Source organism: Monodon monoceros, unplaced genomic scaffold (genome assembly GCF_005190385.1).
Source record: "Monodon monoceros isolate NGI ecotype Baffin Bay Population unplaced genomic scaffold, NGI_Narwhal_1 Super_Scaffold_11, whole genome shotgun sequence".
Classification (NCBI taxonomy): domain Eukaryota; kingdom Metazoa; phylum Chordata; class Mammalia; order Artiodactyla; family Monodontidae; genus Monodon; species Monodon monoceros.
Genome location: NW_021703767.1, coordinates 89,268,826 through 89,284,735, shown reverse-complemented (window position 1 = coordinate 89,284,735; position 15,910 = coordinate 89,268,826). Strand labels below are relative to the sequence as shown.

General features: G+C 36.4%; 1 protein-coding gene across 4 annotated transcripts in view; it reads right to left on the bottom strand.

Moving 5' to 3' along the window:
- The window catches only part of TBL1XR1 (transducin beta like 1 X-linked receptor 1), a 191,568-nt gene that overhangs the window by 67,624 nt on the left and 108,034 nt on the right, over window positions 1–15,910 (bottom strand). The window lies entirely within an intron of this gene.

Genomic DNA, 15,910 nt, shown 5'->3' with positions numbered 1-15,910 from the left:
GTTCAGCTGCGTGAGCTATTTATATATTTTGCAGATTAATACTCTGTCCATTAATTCATTTACAAACATTTTCTCCCATTCTGAGGGTTGCCTTTTTGTCTTGTTTGTAGTTTCCTTTGCTTTGCAAAAGCTTTTAAGTTTCATTAGGTCCCAATTGTTTATTTTGTTTTAAGTTCCATTACTCAAGAGATGGATCAAAAAAGATCTTGCTGTGATTTATGTCAAAGAGTGTTCTTCCTATGTTTCCTCTAAGAGTTTTATAGTGTCTGGTCTTACATTTAGGTCTTTAATCCATTTTGAGTTTATTTTTGTGTATGGTGTTAGGGAGTGTTCTCATTTCATCCTTTTACATGTAGCTGTCCAGTTTTCCCAGCACCACTTATTGAAGAGACTGTCTTTTCTCCATTGTATATCCTTGCCTCCTTTGTCATAGATTAGTAGACCATAGGTGCATGGGTTTATCTCAGGGCTTTCTATCCTGTTCCATTGATCTATATTTCTGTTTTTCTGCCAGTACCATATTGTCTTGATTACTGTAGCTTTGTAGTATAGTCTGAAGTCAGGGAGTCTGGCTCCTCCAGCTCTGTTTTTTTTCCCTCAAGACTGCTTTGGCTATTCCAGGTCTTTTGTGGCTCCATACAAATTTTAAGATTTTTTTGTTCCAGTTCTATAAAAAATGCCACTGGTAACTTGATAGGGATTGCACTGAATCTGTAGATTGCTTTGGGTAGTATAGTCATTTTCACAATATTGATTCTTCCAATCCAAGAACATGGTATACCTCTCCATCTGTTTGTGTCATCTTTGATTTCTTTCATCAGTGTCTTATAGTTTTCTGAGTACAGGTCTTTTACCTTCTTAGGTAGGTTTATTTCTAGGTATCTTATTCTTTTTGTTGCAGTGGTGAATGGGATTGTTTCCTTAAATTCCCTTTCTGATCTTTCATTGTTAATGTATAGGAATGCAAGAGATTTCTGTGCATTAATTTCGTATCCTGCAACTTTACCAAATTCACTGATTAGCTCTAGTAGTTTTCTGATAACATCTTTAGGATTCTCTATGTATAATATCATGTCATCTGCAAACAGTGACAGTTTTACTTCTTCTTTTCCAATTTGTATTCCTTTTCTTTTTCTTCTCTGATTGCCATAGCTAGGACTTCCAAAACTATACTGAATAATAGTGGCAAGAGTGGACATCCTTGTCTTGTTCCTGATCTTAGAGGAAATGCTTTCAGTTTTTCACCACTGAGAATGACATTTGTTGTGGGTTTGTTGTATATGACCTTTATTATATTGAGGTAGGTCCCCTCTATGCCCACTTCTGGAGTTTTTATCATAAATGGGTGATGAATTTTGTCAAAAGCTTTTCCTGCATCTATTGAGATGATCATATGGTTTTTATTCTTCTATTTGTTAATATGGTGTATCACATTGATTGATTTGCATACATTGAAGAATCCTTGCATCCCTGGGATAAACCCCACTTAATCATGGTGTATGATCCTTTTTTTTTTTTTGGTATGACCCTTTTAAATGTGTTGTTGGATTCGGTTTGCTAGTATTCTGTTGAGGATTTTTGCATCTATATTCATCAGTGATAGTGGTCTGTAATTTCTTTTTGTAGTATGTGTGTCTGATTTTGGTATCAGGGTGATGGTGGCTTCATAGAATGGGTTTGGGAGTGTTCCTTCCTCTGCAGTTTTTTGGAAGAGTTTGAGAAGGATGCATGTTAGCTCTTCTCTAAATGTTTGACAGAATTCACCTGTGAAGCCATCTGGTCCTGGACTTCTGTTTGTTGGAAGATTTTTAATCACAGTTTCAATTTCATTACTTGTGATTGGTCTGTTCATATTTTCTATTTCTTCCTGGTTCAGTCTTGGAAGGTTATACCTTTCTAAGAATTTGTCCATTTCTTCCAGGTTGTCCATTTTATTGGCATAGAGTTGCTTGTAGTAGTCTCTTAGGATGCCTTGTATTTCTGCGGTGTCTGTTGTAACTTCTCCTTTTTCATTTCTAATTCTGTTGATTTGAGTCCTCTCCCTCTTTTTCTTGATGAGTTTGGCTAATGGTTTATCAATTTTGTTTATCTTCTCAAAGAACCAGGTTTTATTTTCATTGATCTTTGCTATTGTTTTCTTTGTTTCTATTCCATTTATTTCTGCTCTGATTTTTAGGATTTCTTTCCTTCTACTAACTTTGGGTTTTGTTTGTTCTTCTTTCTCTGGTTCCTTTAGGTGTAGGGTTAGATTGTTTATTTGAGATTTTTCTTGTTTCTTGAGATGGCTTGTATTGCTATAAACTTCCCTCTTAGAACTGTTTTTGCTGCATCCCATAGGTTTTGGATCATCGTGTTTTCATTGTCATTTGTCTCTAGGTATTTTTTGATTTCTTCAGTGATCTCTTGGTTATTTAGTAACATGTTGTTTAGCCTCCATGTGTTTGCGATGTTTTTTTCCCCTGTAACTGATTTCTAATCTCATGGCATTTTGGTCAGAAAAGATGCTTGATTTGCTTTTAATTTTCCTAAATTTACCAAGGCTTGATTTGTGACCCAAGATGTGATCAATCCTGGATAATGTTCCACGTGCATTTGACAAGAACGTGTAATCCGCTGTTTTCGTATGGAATATCCTGTAAGTATCTATCTGGTCTGTTGTGTCATTTAAAGCTTGTGTTTCCTTATTAATTTTCTGTCTGGATGATCTGTCCATTGGTGTAAGTGAGGTGTTTTAAGTCCCTCACTATTACTGTGTTACTGTTGATTTCCTCTTTTATAGCTGTTAGCAGTTGCCTTATGCATTGAGGTGCTCCTAAGTCAGGTGCATATATAATTGTTATATCTTCTTCTCAGACTGATCCCTTGATCATTATGTAGTGTCCTTCCTTGTCTCTTGTAACATTCTTTAAAGTCTATCTTACCTGATACGAGTATTGCTACTCCAGCTTTCTTTTGATTTCCATTTGCATGGAATATCTTTTTCCATCCCCTTTCAGTCTGTATGTGTCCCTAGGTCTGAAATGGGTCTCTTGTAGACAGCATATATCCATTTTGTATCCACTCTATGAGCCTGTGTCTTTTGGTTGGAGCATTTAATCCATTCACGTTTAAGGCAATGATAGATATGTATGTTCCTATTACCATTTTCCTAATTGTTTTGGGTTTATTTTTGTAGATCCTTTTTTTCTCTTGTGTTTCCCACTTAGAGAAGTTCCTTTAGCATTTGTTGTAGAGCTGGTTTGGTGGTGCTGAATTCTCTTATCTTTTGCTTGTCTGTAAAGCTTTTGATTTCTCTGTCGAATCTGAATGAGATCCTTGCTGGGTAGAGTAATCTTGGTGTTAGGTTCTTCCCTTTCATCACTTTAAATATATCCCTTCTGGCTTGTAGAGTTTCTGCTGAGAAATCAGCTGTTAACCTTATGGAAGTCCCCTTGTCTGTTATCTGTCATTTTTCCCTTGTTGCTTTCAATAATTTGTCTTTAATTTTTGTCAATTTGATTATTATGTGTTTCTCCTTGGGTTTATCCTGCCTGGGACTCTCTGTGCTTTCTGGACTTGGGTGGCTATTTGCTTTCCCATTTTAGGGAAGTTTTCAACTCTAATCTCTTCAAATATTTTCTCGGGTCCTCTCTCTCTCTCTTCTCCTCCTGGGACCCCTATAATGTGAATGTTGTTGCATTTAATGTTGTCCCAGAGGTCTCTTAGGCTGTCTTCATTTCTTTTCATTCTTTTTTCTTTACTCTGTTCCACGACAGTGAATTCCACCACTGTGTCTTCCAGGTCACTTATCCATTCTTCTGCGTCAGTTGTTCTGCTATTGATTCCTTCTAGTGTAGTTTTCATTTCAATTATTGTATTGTTCATCTCTGTTTGTTTGTTCTTTAATTCTTCTAGGTGTTTGTTCCTTAATTCTTCTAGGTCTTTGTAAAACATTTCTTGCATCTTCTCGACCTTTTCCTCCATTCTTTTTCCGAGGTCGTGGATCATCTTCACTATCATTATTCTGAATTGTTTCCTGGAAGGTTGCCTATCTCCACTTCATTTAGTTGTTTTTCTGGGGTTTTACCTTGTTCTTTCAACTGGTACAAAGTCCTCTGCCTTTTCATTTGTTCTATCTTTCTGTGAATGTGGTTTTCCTTCCACAGGCCGAAGAACTGTAGTTCTTGCTTCTGCTGTCTGCCCTCTCTACTCAGTTTCTAATTGAACAGATTTTCAAGATAACGTCACGTTACTCATGCTTCTCAGTGTCTTCCAATCCCATATCATCCTCCTTAACTGTATCTGCATTCCCTCCATTTTCATGCAAACCTACTGATCAGACATTTCAAGAACTGTGACATTTAACTCACGTAGTCTTACCAATTCCAACTCAAAAGCACTGTAACTTATGTAAATCCCAAACCATGTTGTGTCTAAAACCATTCTGCAACCTCTGAGCTATTTGACAATCATATTATTAGGTTTTTAACTTCCTTATCAGATTTGCCATCATGGATTTTCAAAAATTTTAACTTCTCTTAGGGGCCCTATCTCACTAAAAGCCCCTCAATCTCAGATGGCTTTAATTCTTTGGTAAAAGTTATTAGAACTTCCTTGATTTTTTTCTCAATTCAAAAATCTTTATTTTTATTCATCCTATTATCTTGTGCTGCCTCTCTGAGGAAGTAGTAGAAAAAGATACAAAAGAGAAAAAATAGTCTCTAACACTGAATCTGTAATTTGTTGGGTCTCCTACATATACTATTTAACTAGTAAAATCACTAGCCCTTTGTAAAGGAATTTAATACAGTGGCTAACAAAAACAATAGCTTTTTTCTGCTCCAGTAGTAAGCACCTATACAGATGAGAAAATAAATATTCCACTTACAAGAGCAAAAAACTATTAAATATTTACAAAAGAAACTAACAAGAAAGGCACAGATTTATGTGACCAAACAGAATAGTCAATTGAAAAATACAAAGATCTGAACAAAGGAAGAGGCTGCATTATTGTGCAGACTTGAGCTGTCACAAGTAACTATCCATCTGAAAGGAAATAAAAGTGGGCCCACATGTTTTACTCTAGACGAAACTTAATTCCAAAATATTTAAAGCACATAAATGTGTATGTTTGTGTATATATGTGTATGTGTGTACATATACACAGATACTTCACATATATCAACACATCTTAAAGAAACATCGAAGCTACATGTCCAATCTAGAGAGCAGGAAAAAAATCTTTTTAACCAAGACTGGAAACTCAAATACTATACAAGAAAAGACAGCTATATCTGAGTACATAAAGATCCACTAGGTATCAAGAAAATACATATCAAAGTAACATGGAGTAAAATTATACTCATTAAAATTGGTAAAAATTTAAAAGATCTAGAATGTTTATTTCTGGCAGGAATGTGGGGATAGGTCACAAAGTGCAAGAGGAAATGTGAAAAAAAACCCTTTGGAAAACAATCTGGCAACTTTTTAGTAAAAGTAAAAACACTAGACTGGAACATAAGAATTTCCCTTTTTTTGTTTGTTTGTTACAATGGTCACACAGCTGCAATGTCACGTAGTTCAACTAATACATATACTCTACAACACAGAGAAATAAAAGCACAAGTTCTTAAGGATGTTTATTTTAAGAACACTTTTTTAGTGGCAAAGGTTGGCGGGGGGAGGAAATACAGTGAATGCCCATTAAAGGAGAGTATCAAAACAAGATCGTGGTACATTCATAATATTCATGGATTATAAAAGTCATCAAAAAACAATAAACTGATGGAGGAGGGAGCAAAAGAAAAAAGTACACAACAAGAAGTATAAGCATATCCACACATTTAAGTAAAAGAATACATGTACACATATAAAGAAGAAAAACATTTGTTACTGTTAAAATTTTATGGACTCTAAATAACTTTTTTACTAATCAACTCGAAATTCAACAGGTCTTCATACTCTTTCATTACTTCACACTCCTTGCCATTTCCAGCATTTGAGAAGACTGAAATAAAAAATCTTTAAACTTCCAGCATTTGACTTTCTGATTCTGTCCTCTTCTATCTCTTTTACTGATTTTTCTTCCTGCCCTACATGTGTACAGCTGACTTCTTTTTTAGTCCTCTGATCTTCACTCTACTACCCCAACTAAGGATCTCATCCACTCTGAAGAATTACAAAACCACCAACTCTTCCATTGCGTACCACTCTCTAACACGTCCCCTCATCTTTCCCATTCCAAACATTCCAGTTCCAGCTGACTGATGTGCAAATATCTACGGCCCTTCAGATATCATCACTCAGCATTATTAGCGGCAATTTATGCCCTATACTCCCAAACGTGTTTCTCCTCTGGCCTGTAACTATCACTAATTCCATCATTCACCAACACTTTAAATTTTAGTATTATATTGGATTCAATTTTCTATCTCAGCTTTTACCTGCAATCCTTTGGATTCCATCTTCTCTTACCTATACAACGCCACTTTCAACCATGCCTTCCTTTCCGCAGTACCTACCACCTGTATTACTACAATAACTTCAATGTCTCCTAGGCTTTTTCATACTGTCTTCTAAAATCTATGCATAAAACATAACCCTGATTATGTCATATGTATTCATCGGTATCTATTAGCTTCCACATTTACTCTAAATTTTTTATCGAAGCATTTAAGTTCTCCTTCTCCATATGGTCTCAAAGTATCCATCTACCTGTACAGCACCTTCCTTGAATGTACTCTACCTTCAGGTGAATATATTTGTATCATTCTAACATCCCCCCAATTCCCACATTTCTGCTTTTTAAGCTCTTTGTTCCAACTACAAGTGGTGAAATTTTTCTATTCTTCAAATGTCATCTCCTTATGAAGCCTATTCAAACGCCAACCTTGAAAAAGATGCTTCCTCCTTTCCACCTGTACCCCAAAGCATAGTTTTTTGTTTTTTTGTTTCTTTGGAAAAAAAAAAAAAAAACCCTTTTCAAAACTGGTCAGTAGTTAAAAAACAACTGTTAGGTTAGAAATCAGAATGTTGCTATTTTCTTTCAAATGCTACTGTTTTTGACATTAAGACATTAAATCAAGTCATTTAACCTCCCTGAGCCCCAGTTTCTCATTCTGAAAAACAGAAATAAAATCTAATCTACGAACCTCACAGGTAGGTAGGAGTGCATGGAAAGCCAATTTATAATTTACATGTTAACATTGTTATTATATCACCTTTTATTGTGCATATTTGATTTTTTAGTCACTACCAAATTAAAGCATTTAAAAGGCAGCCTGGGGCTTCCCGGGGGCGCAGTGGTTGGGAGTCCGCCTGCCGATGCAGGGGACACGGGTTCGAGCCCCAGTCCAGGAAGATCCCACATGCCGCGCAGCGGCTAGGCCCATGAGCCATGGCCACTGAGCCTGCGCATCCGGAGCCTGTGCTCCGCAATGGGAGAGGCCACAACAGTGAGAGGCCCGCGTACCGTAAAAAAAAAAAAAAAAAAAAAAGAAAAAAAAAGGCAGCCTGTACTTTATATTCTAGCACTCAACACATAATAGCTATAAAATATATATATATACACATCTTCATAAGTCATAAAATATAGCTCTCATGCGTAAGAAATATAATCAAAGCACAATTCATGTAAAACATCCTACAATCGTTCTCCCCACAGATATATTTTCAGAAAAACTACTGGCACGTAGTATTTCTGGACCTCTGATTTAGTTCACCTGAAACACAAAACACAATTAGTTAACTGGCAGGTGGGTAGGGACCCTTTAAAATGGCTGATAAATAGCTAAACAGTCAAAGAATTGCAGTAACACATATATATAATACATATGTCTAAGTGATTAAGGTGTGACTATGATGGCAGTATTCTACCAATCCAACAAACTTATCCAGCATTCATAGTTGAGCACTAGTGCTTTAGTTTACCCTAAAATTCTAGAGGTTAACGTTATGGTTATTTCAGTGACATGAAACAAGAGATTTTAAAAAATATATACAAGAGAAGCATGTTAATTTTGTCTAAGCTGAAAGATTTTGTCTTTTCCTAATTCCATAAAAAGCAAAATTAATGATGGACAGTGTTGATAAAAAACTTTTATAAAAATGGAAGAGTGGAAATGATACTTTGGTCCTAAAGAAACTTATAAATCTTGAACTTAATTACAAGAACTTAGAAGTCCTTGAGTTACCTTTGAAAACCATACAAACCTGTAATACCTTGTCAAACCAAAAAGCAAGACAGCTACCTAAAACTAAGGTCTTATCTAAAGGACATAGGAACCAACCTGAAGAGGCTCTCACTAGCCAAAAATGGGACAATATGCGCATCAATACAGAAAATAATTCAATAATCTAAAACACAATTGTGTTTAAAGCCATGAGTTCACAGGACAAGGCATTTTACTGCAACCATGCCACACTGCTGGCTAATATTTCTTGGCATTTTGTTATTTCACCAAAAAATTGCTTTCATATTTGGTACCACATCTGCATTTGACCTTCTGATTCTGTCCTCTTCTTTGCTTTCATATTTGGTACAACATCTGCTCTTAGATCTCATACACACTCTTGTACTTACCTACTTATATTTCACTTCTTAAATCTAAACCTAAGATTCCATAAATTGTTCCTGTTATGAATTTTAATCTACTGTTGCTATAGTGCCTGGTAAGGCTACCGTGGTTACTGATAAGAAACCTTGTTACTAAGAGTTTAGCTCTTAAAAATAATGGTCAAGGGCTTCCCTGGTGGCTCAGTGGTTGAGAGTCCGCCTGCCGATGCAGGGGACGCGGGTTCGTGCCCCGGTCCGGGAAGATCCCACATGCCGTGGAGCGGCTGGGCCCGTGAGCCATGGCCGCTGAGCCTGCGCATCCGGAGCCTGCACTCCGCAACGGGAGAGGCCACAACAATGAGAGGCCCACGTACCGCAAAAATAAATAAATAAATAAATAAAAAATAATAAATAATGGTCAAATGCCAAGAAGAAGTAGCAGCAAAATAAAGTCATGAGTAATTGGACTATATATTATGGATTAAAATAGGTATGGGTGAAAAGGAAAGTTAAGAATGATGAAGAGCAGCTGATGAGTAGCTATTCCTTTGTGTGTTCATTTGGGGGGGGGGAAAAAAAAAAAAAAGCTCACCCTGTACGTGATGTTGCCGAGTTCCATAAACAAACATCAGGCAGCATGATGTAATAGAAAGAGTCCTGGACTGAGTCAGGAGACCTCTGTTCTAGTCCAAGCCCTCAGTTTCCTCATCTGTAAAATGAGGGTGCTGAATTAGATAATCTGAAAGGGCTCCTCTAGCTTTAACACTGAGGGATCCTACAGATGAATTTAGGAAGAAGCAATAAAATGCAGGATTTTTGTTAACAGTAAAGTTAACACTGCAAACAGCAGGTGGAACAGGGATGAAAACAATTTTCACGAATATTGAACTGCAAAAAGCAATTATTTCATAACTTTTCACTACCAGAAAGGTTTTTACAATATACCAGCCTTAGTAAGTAACATTATCATCTAAACTAGATTAGCAGTGAGTGACCAAATTATGACCTCAAAAAACCTATTCAGCAGCCAGACTGCCCAAGTAAATCTTGGAAACACTACAGGAACACCTTTGGGCTAGTAATTACTTTAGGTGATAAAATGCCTCATAACTTTCCACAATTAAGTAACTGAACAAAGAGTAAAATGACACAAAAAATGATTAAATTAAACAATTACTTTTAGTTGCAATAAAACAATAATTATGCTATGATATCCTTCTTTGTTAATGAGAGTATTTTCCCTAAGCATAATAATTTCTTTCCTGGTTAGCTCTCAAAATAGAACCTGGCTTCTTCTGACAACAAAGTAATTTGAAATAAATGACATTTTTTCCCACTGGTGACACAAAGAAATATAAAAAGAGAAGAGTATCTTTTGTTTAAGTTTTCTATACTGAAAGAAATCAAGCTTCTATAAGTAACAAATAATAGAAAGGCTCTGGTGCCTCAAAAACTTGTGGTTTCCTAACTGCAATTTCCTAAATATAGGTAATTAACTGACTGGTCCTAGCTAATCATCCAGGGTCTAATAAATTCAGTTTTAAGTTCATAGATCAGCTGATGTTATACTTTATTTTTTTATTTATGTGAATGCTATGATTTTCACCTGGCAGACTTCTAAAACTCTAGGTATATGAGAACCAATAAACATATCTCTACAAAAACATATCTCTACTATCAAGAATCTATCAAGGGCTTCCCTGGTGGCGCAGTGGTTGAGAGTCCCCCTGCCAATGCAGGGGACACGGGTTCATGCCCCGGGAAGATCCCACATGCTGCGGAGCGGCTGGGCCCGTGAGCCATGGCCGCTGAGCCTGCACGCCCGGAGCCTGGGCTCCGCAACGGGAGAGGCCACAACAGTGAGAGGCCCGCGTACCGCAAAAAAAAAAAAAAAAAAAAAAAAAGAACTATCAAAAATCTCTTTTAAAGGATGTAATCTATATCTTTTAAAGGATTTAAAGATAAAATGAAACCGTCAATGAAAAAAACTTGTTTTTACAGCTTACTTTATGCAAATTACATAGTGATTATAAAATAAATTGGCATACACATAATTCCATTAATTATTCACTTGAACATTTCACCCTGGCAATATAATACCTAATATGTTATTCAGAATCACTAATAAAATTTCTCTCTGGCTGGTAGAAACAAAGACAAAAATAAAGCAGTCTTGATGGTAATGAAATTTGTTCTTGGCTAGTCTTAAAATAGTTGTGATATCCATGTATCTCTGAGACAAAAAAATCTGGGAAACAAAATTTTCCCTCACATGAAATATATTTTCGATTTTAATCTGGGCATTTTGATTCACAGCCCTAATGAGTTGATTAAAATAACCTTACACTTAGCTGCACACAGTAGAAATCAGTATGATATGTGAAGCATACTTTAGGGTGCTATTTTGAGCCTAAGCTGTTTTCAGCAATTACTCCAACTACCTCACTTCCCCCTCCCCCAATGACTTTTTCAGAGACACTTAAACATTATGCTTATTTACTAATAAAAATACAATTACTAATGATTACTATAAGCAGTATTGTTTTTAGCCAAAATCAAGCAGATGTAAACCAGCTCCTCAAAAATTCAGGACTGGTTGACTGTACTCGGTCAAGTATTATTCTCCTTTGGAAAAGCGTTGGTACCAAGATTAGCAGTTAAAGGAGAATTTGATGTTTAAATAACTAGCTGGTATGTGGCAAGAAGCCCACTGGATTGTTCCTCACTAAATTTCAATTTGTAGAACATAAGCACATTTGTTATTCTTCCTACCACTTACATAAGTCAGCATACAGTACAATTTTCCCAAAGACCAAAACGCCTCATTTAGAGATCAATAATACAAAATTCTAGAAACAGTTATAAATGGCTAGATGCTGCACACAAAACAGCAGCACATTTGCTTTTCGTTTGTTTGGGGGTTTTTTGCAGCACATTTGCTTTGAGAAAGTTTTAATAGAAATGGTCGTTCTTTTTACTATTGCAATATAATTGGAAAAATAAAAACACAAAAGACCAAAAATAAGTCCAAACCTGACTAATTTCTGCTCACTAGAAATTATCAAGCCATTTAAACATCAATTAATTACATATAACTTTTTATTTTCTAAAATGTATTTAATAACTGCCTAGTTTTGTTCAAAGTTCTCATATCAGGCTTGGGGAAGAAAAAAACTGCCAATAAAAAGAAATTGAGATAATCAAATTAATGGCTAAAAAAATCTCACATTTCATAATTACAATTTATAGTTTAATATTTCAGTTTTCTCTCATCTTTATCCACTTATAATTTATTCCGATATATACATCTAAAAAATTCAGTCTATCAGAATAGCTTTCTGAAGAATAAATTAGGATAAAAAATGAAATAGTATTGGGCTTCCCTGGTGGCGCAGTGGTTGAGAGTCCACCTGCCGATGCAGGGGACGCGGGTTCGTGCCCCGGTCCGGGAAGATCCCACATGCCGCGGAGCGGCTGGGCCCGTGAGCCATGGCCGCTGAGCCTGCGCGTCCGGAGCCTGTGCTCCGCAACGGGAGAGGCCACAACAGTGAGAGGCCCGTGTACCGCAAAAAAACAAAAACAAAAACAAAACAGTATTTTAGAATGGTTATCCTTAATACTGGATATTATGTCAATTTTTTTTAAATAACACTATACTTATCTCTCAAAACTTTATAAAATTACAAAATTCTGGAACAATGATCATTTGCTTTTTAATAGAACAGCTTATTAACATACAATTACCATATTCCTAAAATACAGATTATTTTTTAAAATAAATTCTCATCATTCAATCTAACAATTTTAGCATAAAAATCATGTAGCATTCCTCTTCTGAAGGATGAATACAACACAGTAAAAAATGTGTCCTAAACCATACTTTATAAACCACAATTGGCCAATTAAAAGAATGGAAAGGGAATCTAATAATTTCCTCTAATAGCATTTTCAAAACTTGTTCAAAATAAGCAACCCCAGGGATTCCATCTCCCACTAATTACATTTAACTCTGATCACACTCTAATTATGTATCCATTCCCTCAGAATTTATGTATCATAAATGATCTTAGTGAGATTTTGCTATATCACTCTGAAGTAATCAAATTATTGTGTGGATGTTTGTCTTCCTACTTTAGTTGTTTATTTCTACTTCTATATCTTTCTACATCCTAAACAGTTCAGAGCTTAGTGCATAGGCAGAAAATTGTCAATGATAAACTCTTTAACCTATTTTTGAAATTCAGAGAAATATCAATTTTTATGAAAGCCACTAAAAACAACGTACTAACAGCAGGAAACTAGAGATATACTGCCTAGTAGTATCTTTTATTCAATATAATGTTTCATTTTGCAAATTTCACACATTCAGAAAAACTGAAAGCACTGTACAAAGAATATTCACATAGCTATCACCAAGACTTTAAAATTAACACTTCCTTCTACTTGTTTTACCACAATTATTAATCTTAATTTTTTAAGCATTCCAAAAAAAGTTACAGATATCAGTAAACTTCCCCCATATATAACTTCATTATTGCCTATCATTAACTATAATAAAGTATTTAGTATGGTTTTTCTCAAAGTAAAAATTTCATGCAAACAAAATACAATGGATACTTACAAGGTGTACCATTCAATGAGTTTTGACAAATGCGTAAACTCAAGTAACTCTAATCCCTAACAGGACATAGGATACTACCATCACCCTAGAAAGCTCCCACGTATCTTTTCCTACATAATCCCTGTCCCCAGCACCCATTCATCCATTTCTAAACCCTGCCAATGACTTTTCCCCCCAATACTGACTAGCTTTGCACCCTCCACCCCAATACACAATAGATATTTGCCTGTTTTTAGTACATCTTATAAACGGAACCATACATTATGTCCTGTTTTATGTAAGGCTACATTCATTCAGCATAATGTTTCAGAGATTAGTCAAAATTGCTTCAGGTACCAATAGTTTGCTCCTTTCTACTGATCAATAGTACTCTGTGATACAAATACAGCACAGCTTGTGTATCTATTCTCTTGTTGATAGATACCTGGACTGTTTCCAGGTTAGGGGTCAGCCCCCGTATTTGACAGTTTATACACAGAATTCGGTACTCGACCTCTGTGGTTTTTTCCTTCCTTAGGCTTCCCCCTCTTCCTCCTGTTGGGCTCCACTGCTCTGCAGCCGCTGTGGTAGTTCTGAACTGTGTGGCTCCTCAAGCCAGCAAGACTGCAAACCAGCCAACAGGAGCCTGCCCTCTGACAAAACACCATCGCAATGGGAAGCTCACCCAAGGCCATTCCCTTCTTTTAAGATACCACTCCAGACCAGTTTCTTCTTGTTTCTGTTTGCTCTACAGCATCCTCTCACTTTTTTTTTTTTTTTCTCATGTTGTCCAGAGATTGCAGTCACTATTTGAGGGAGGATTTGTCCTATAGGAGTCACTACCCCATTTTTTGGAATTATAACCCCCTACTATTCTTAAGAACACACTTATTCAAAGACTGTAATTGACATACCTCCTTTCCCATGTTTTTTCCCCTCGAGACCCTGATTGAGCCAGTCCCCCTGATTCAAAAGAGACAAACTAAACCAGGAAAAAGAGGCCTCTGGGAGCTGGATCCTGTAATTGTGTATACGCATCAACCCAGGTCCCAAGTTCATCCCAGGATGTGGATGCAGAACACACTCAAAAAGGCAAAGGCTTTGAGAACTGAAGATATGAGCCACCGTCAGCATCCCACACTAACACCGAGGGATGCAAGGGAGGAGTACCCCCAAAGCAGCGGAGCAAAGGCTTTGAACACTGAACTCACAGTGGAACCACTGTCCATGACACAAACAGAACTTCCAGTGAACGTGTCTGTTTTCAAACAGACAAAAAGTCATCATCATCATCTCCTGAGAGGAGACAATAAAAAATTACTCAACATACAAAGAATCAAGAAAATCTAATTCTCAAAGAAAAAGACAATAACAGATGCCAATCCTGAGATGATCTAGATGTGAGAAATATCAAAGATGTTAAGGCAGCCATTTTATCCATCCTCCATGGGCTAAAGGTAGGCACTTGAAATGATGGTAAAGACAGAACTTATCAGAAGTAGAAAGTATAAAAAGAACCAAACGGAAACTGTATAACTGAAAAATCTAGGGGAAAAGTGATTTGACAAGAAAATAAGTGTAGACAAAGGAGAGCAAATACTGATCTTCCTGAATAAGAGATTAACACAAACAGATGAGAATAAAAATCTAATTTTAATAAAAGAAAAATTTCCTCACAGTTTGTACCTTTAACTCTTAACTATAGTGGGGGAAAAAACCCTAGAGATCTCAAGCCAAGATGCCTTAATCCTTATTATTCTGTCTCCTCTTGAGGTCCTGTGAAAGCACTCATGATTCACCTTTGAAGAATATTCAAATTCTATACAGTTTGTATTAACACAGAATTTAAAAGAAAGCTGGACTACAAATTAGGGGGTCTGGTTCAAGTCCTGGTGCTCTACTGTAACAAAGTACGTGATCTGGCATCACTTTTCTAAGCCTTGGGTTCTCATTTTATAAATAATGACAACCTACTTAGCTTTGTAATGTAGTCCCATGATCTATTTTAGGAACTCTGAGGGTCAGTCCAGTTTCCCCAGATCTTAAGTTCTTTATCGCTCTAATTACTTGTTTCTGGCAGACAAGGAGAATCTTTAGGTCTGGTAGCTATGACCAGCAAGGTATAGAACAACACTGTCAATAGACGTACAATGCAAGCCACAATGCAAACCACAGATTTAATTTTAAGTTTCTAGTAGCCACATGTAAAACTTAAAAAGAAACGGGTGGCAACTGATTCTAATAATGTATTTTTATTTAATCCAATATATCCAAATATTATAATTTCTTGAAATCCGTGTAAGATTGAGATTTCACTTTTTTAAAAAACTGTCTTCAAAATCCAGCATGCATTTTATATTTACAGTACATCTGAGCTATAACCAGTCGTTATTTCAAGTGCTCAACAGCTACACCTAGAGTGGCCACAACACTACCCAGTGCAAGTGCAAGTGCAGGTGCAGCTGTGGGGTGGGAGGGGAGGGGAAAGTGAGGCAAAGGCAAACAAGGCCCAAGGTGTCTCGATGACTTATCTGCCTTATATATACACACACAAAAACTGTATGCCACTGATGGTTATGAGATGTGCCATGGTACAGGCAGGAGGACAAATCAGAGGAAGCCTGGTTTTGAAATAAAGTTCCATCTCTACCATGGGTAGAACTGCAGTAAAAGAAACAAAAATGGCTTATGTATATTTCAAAATAAATGAATTAACAAGTATTGAATATTTACTTTTATGAAAGCCAATGTTCATTCTATCCTATCCACAACTGAGG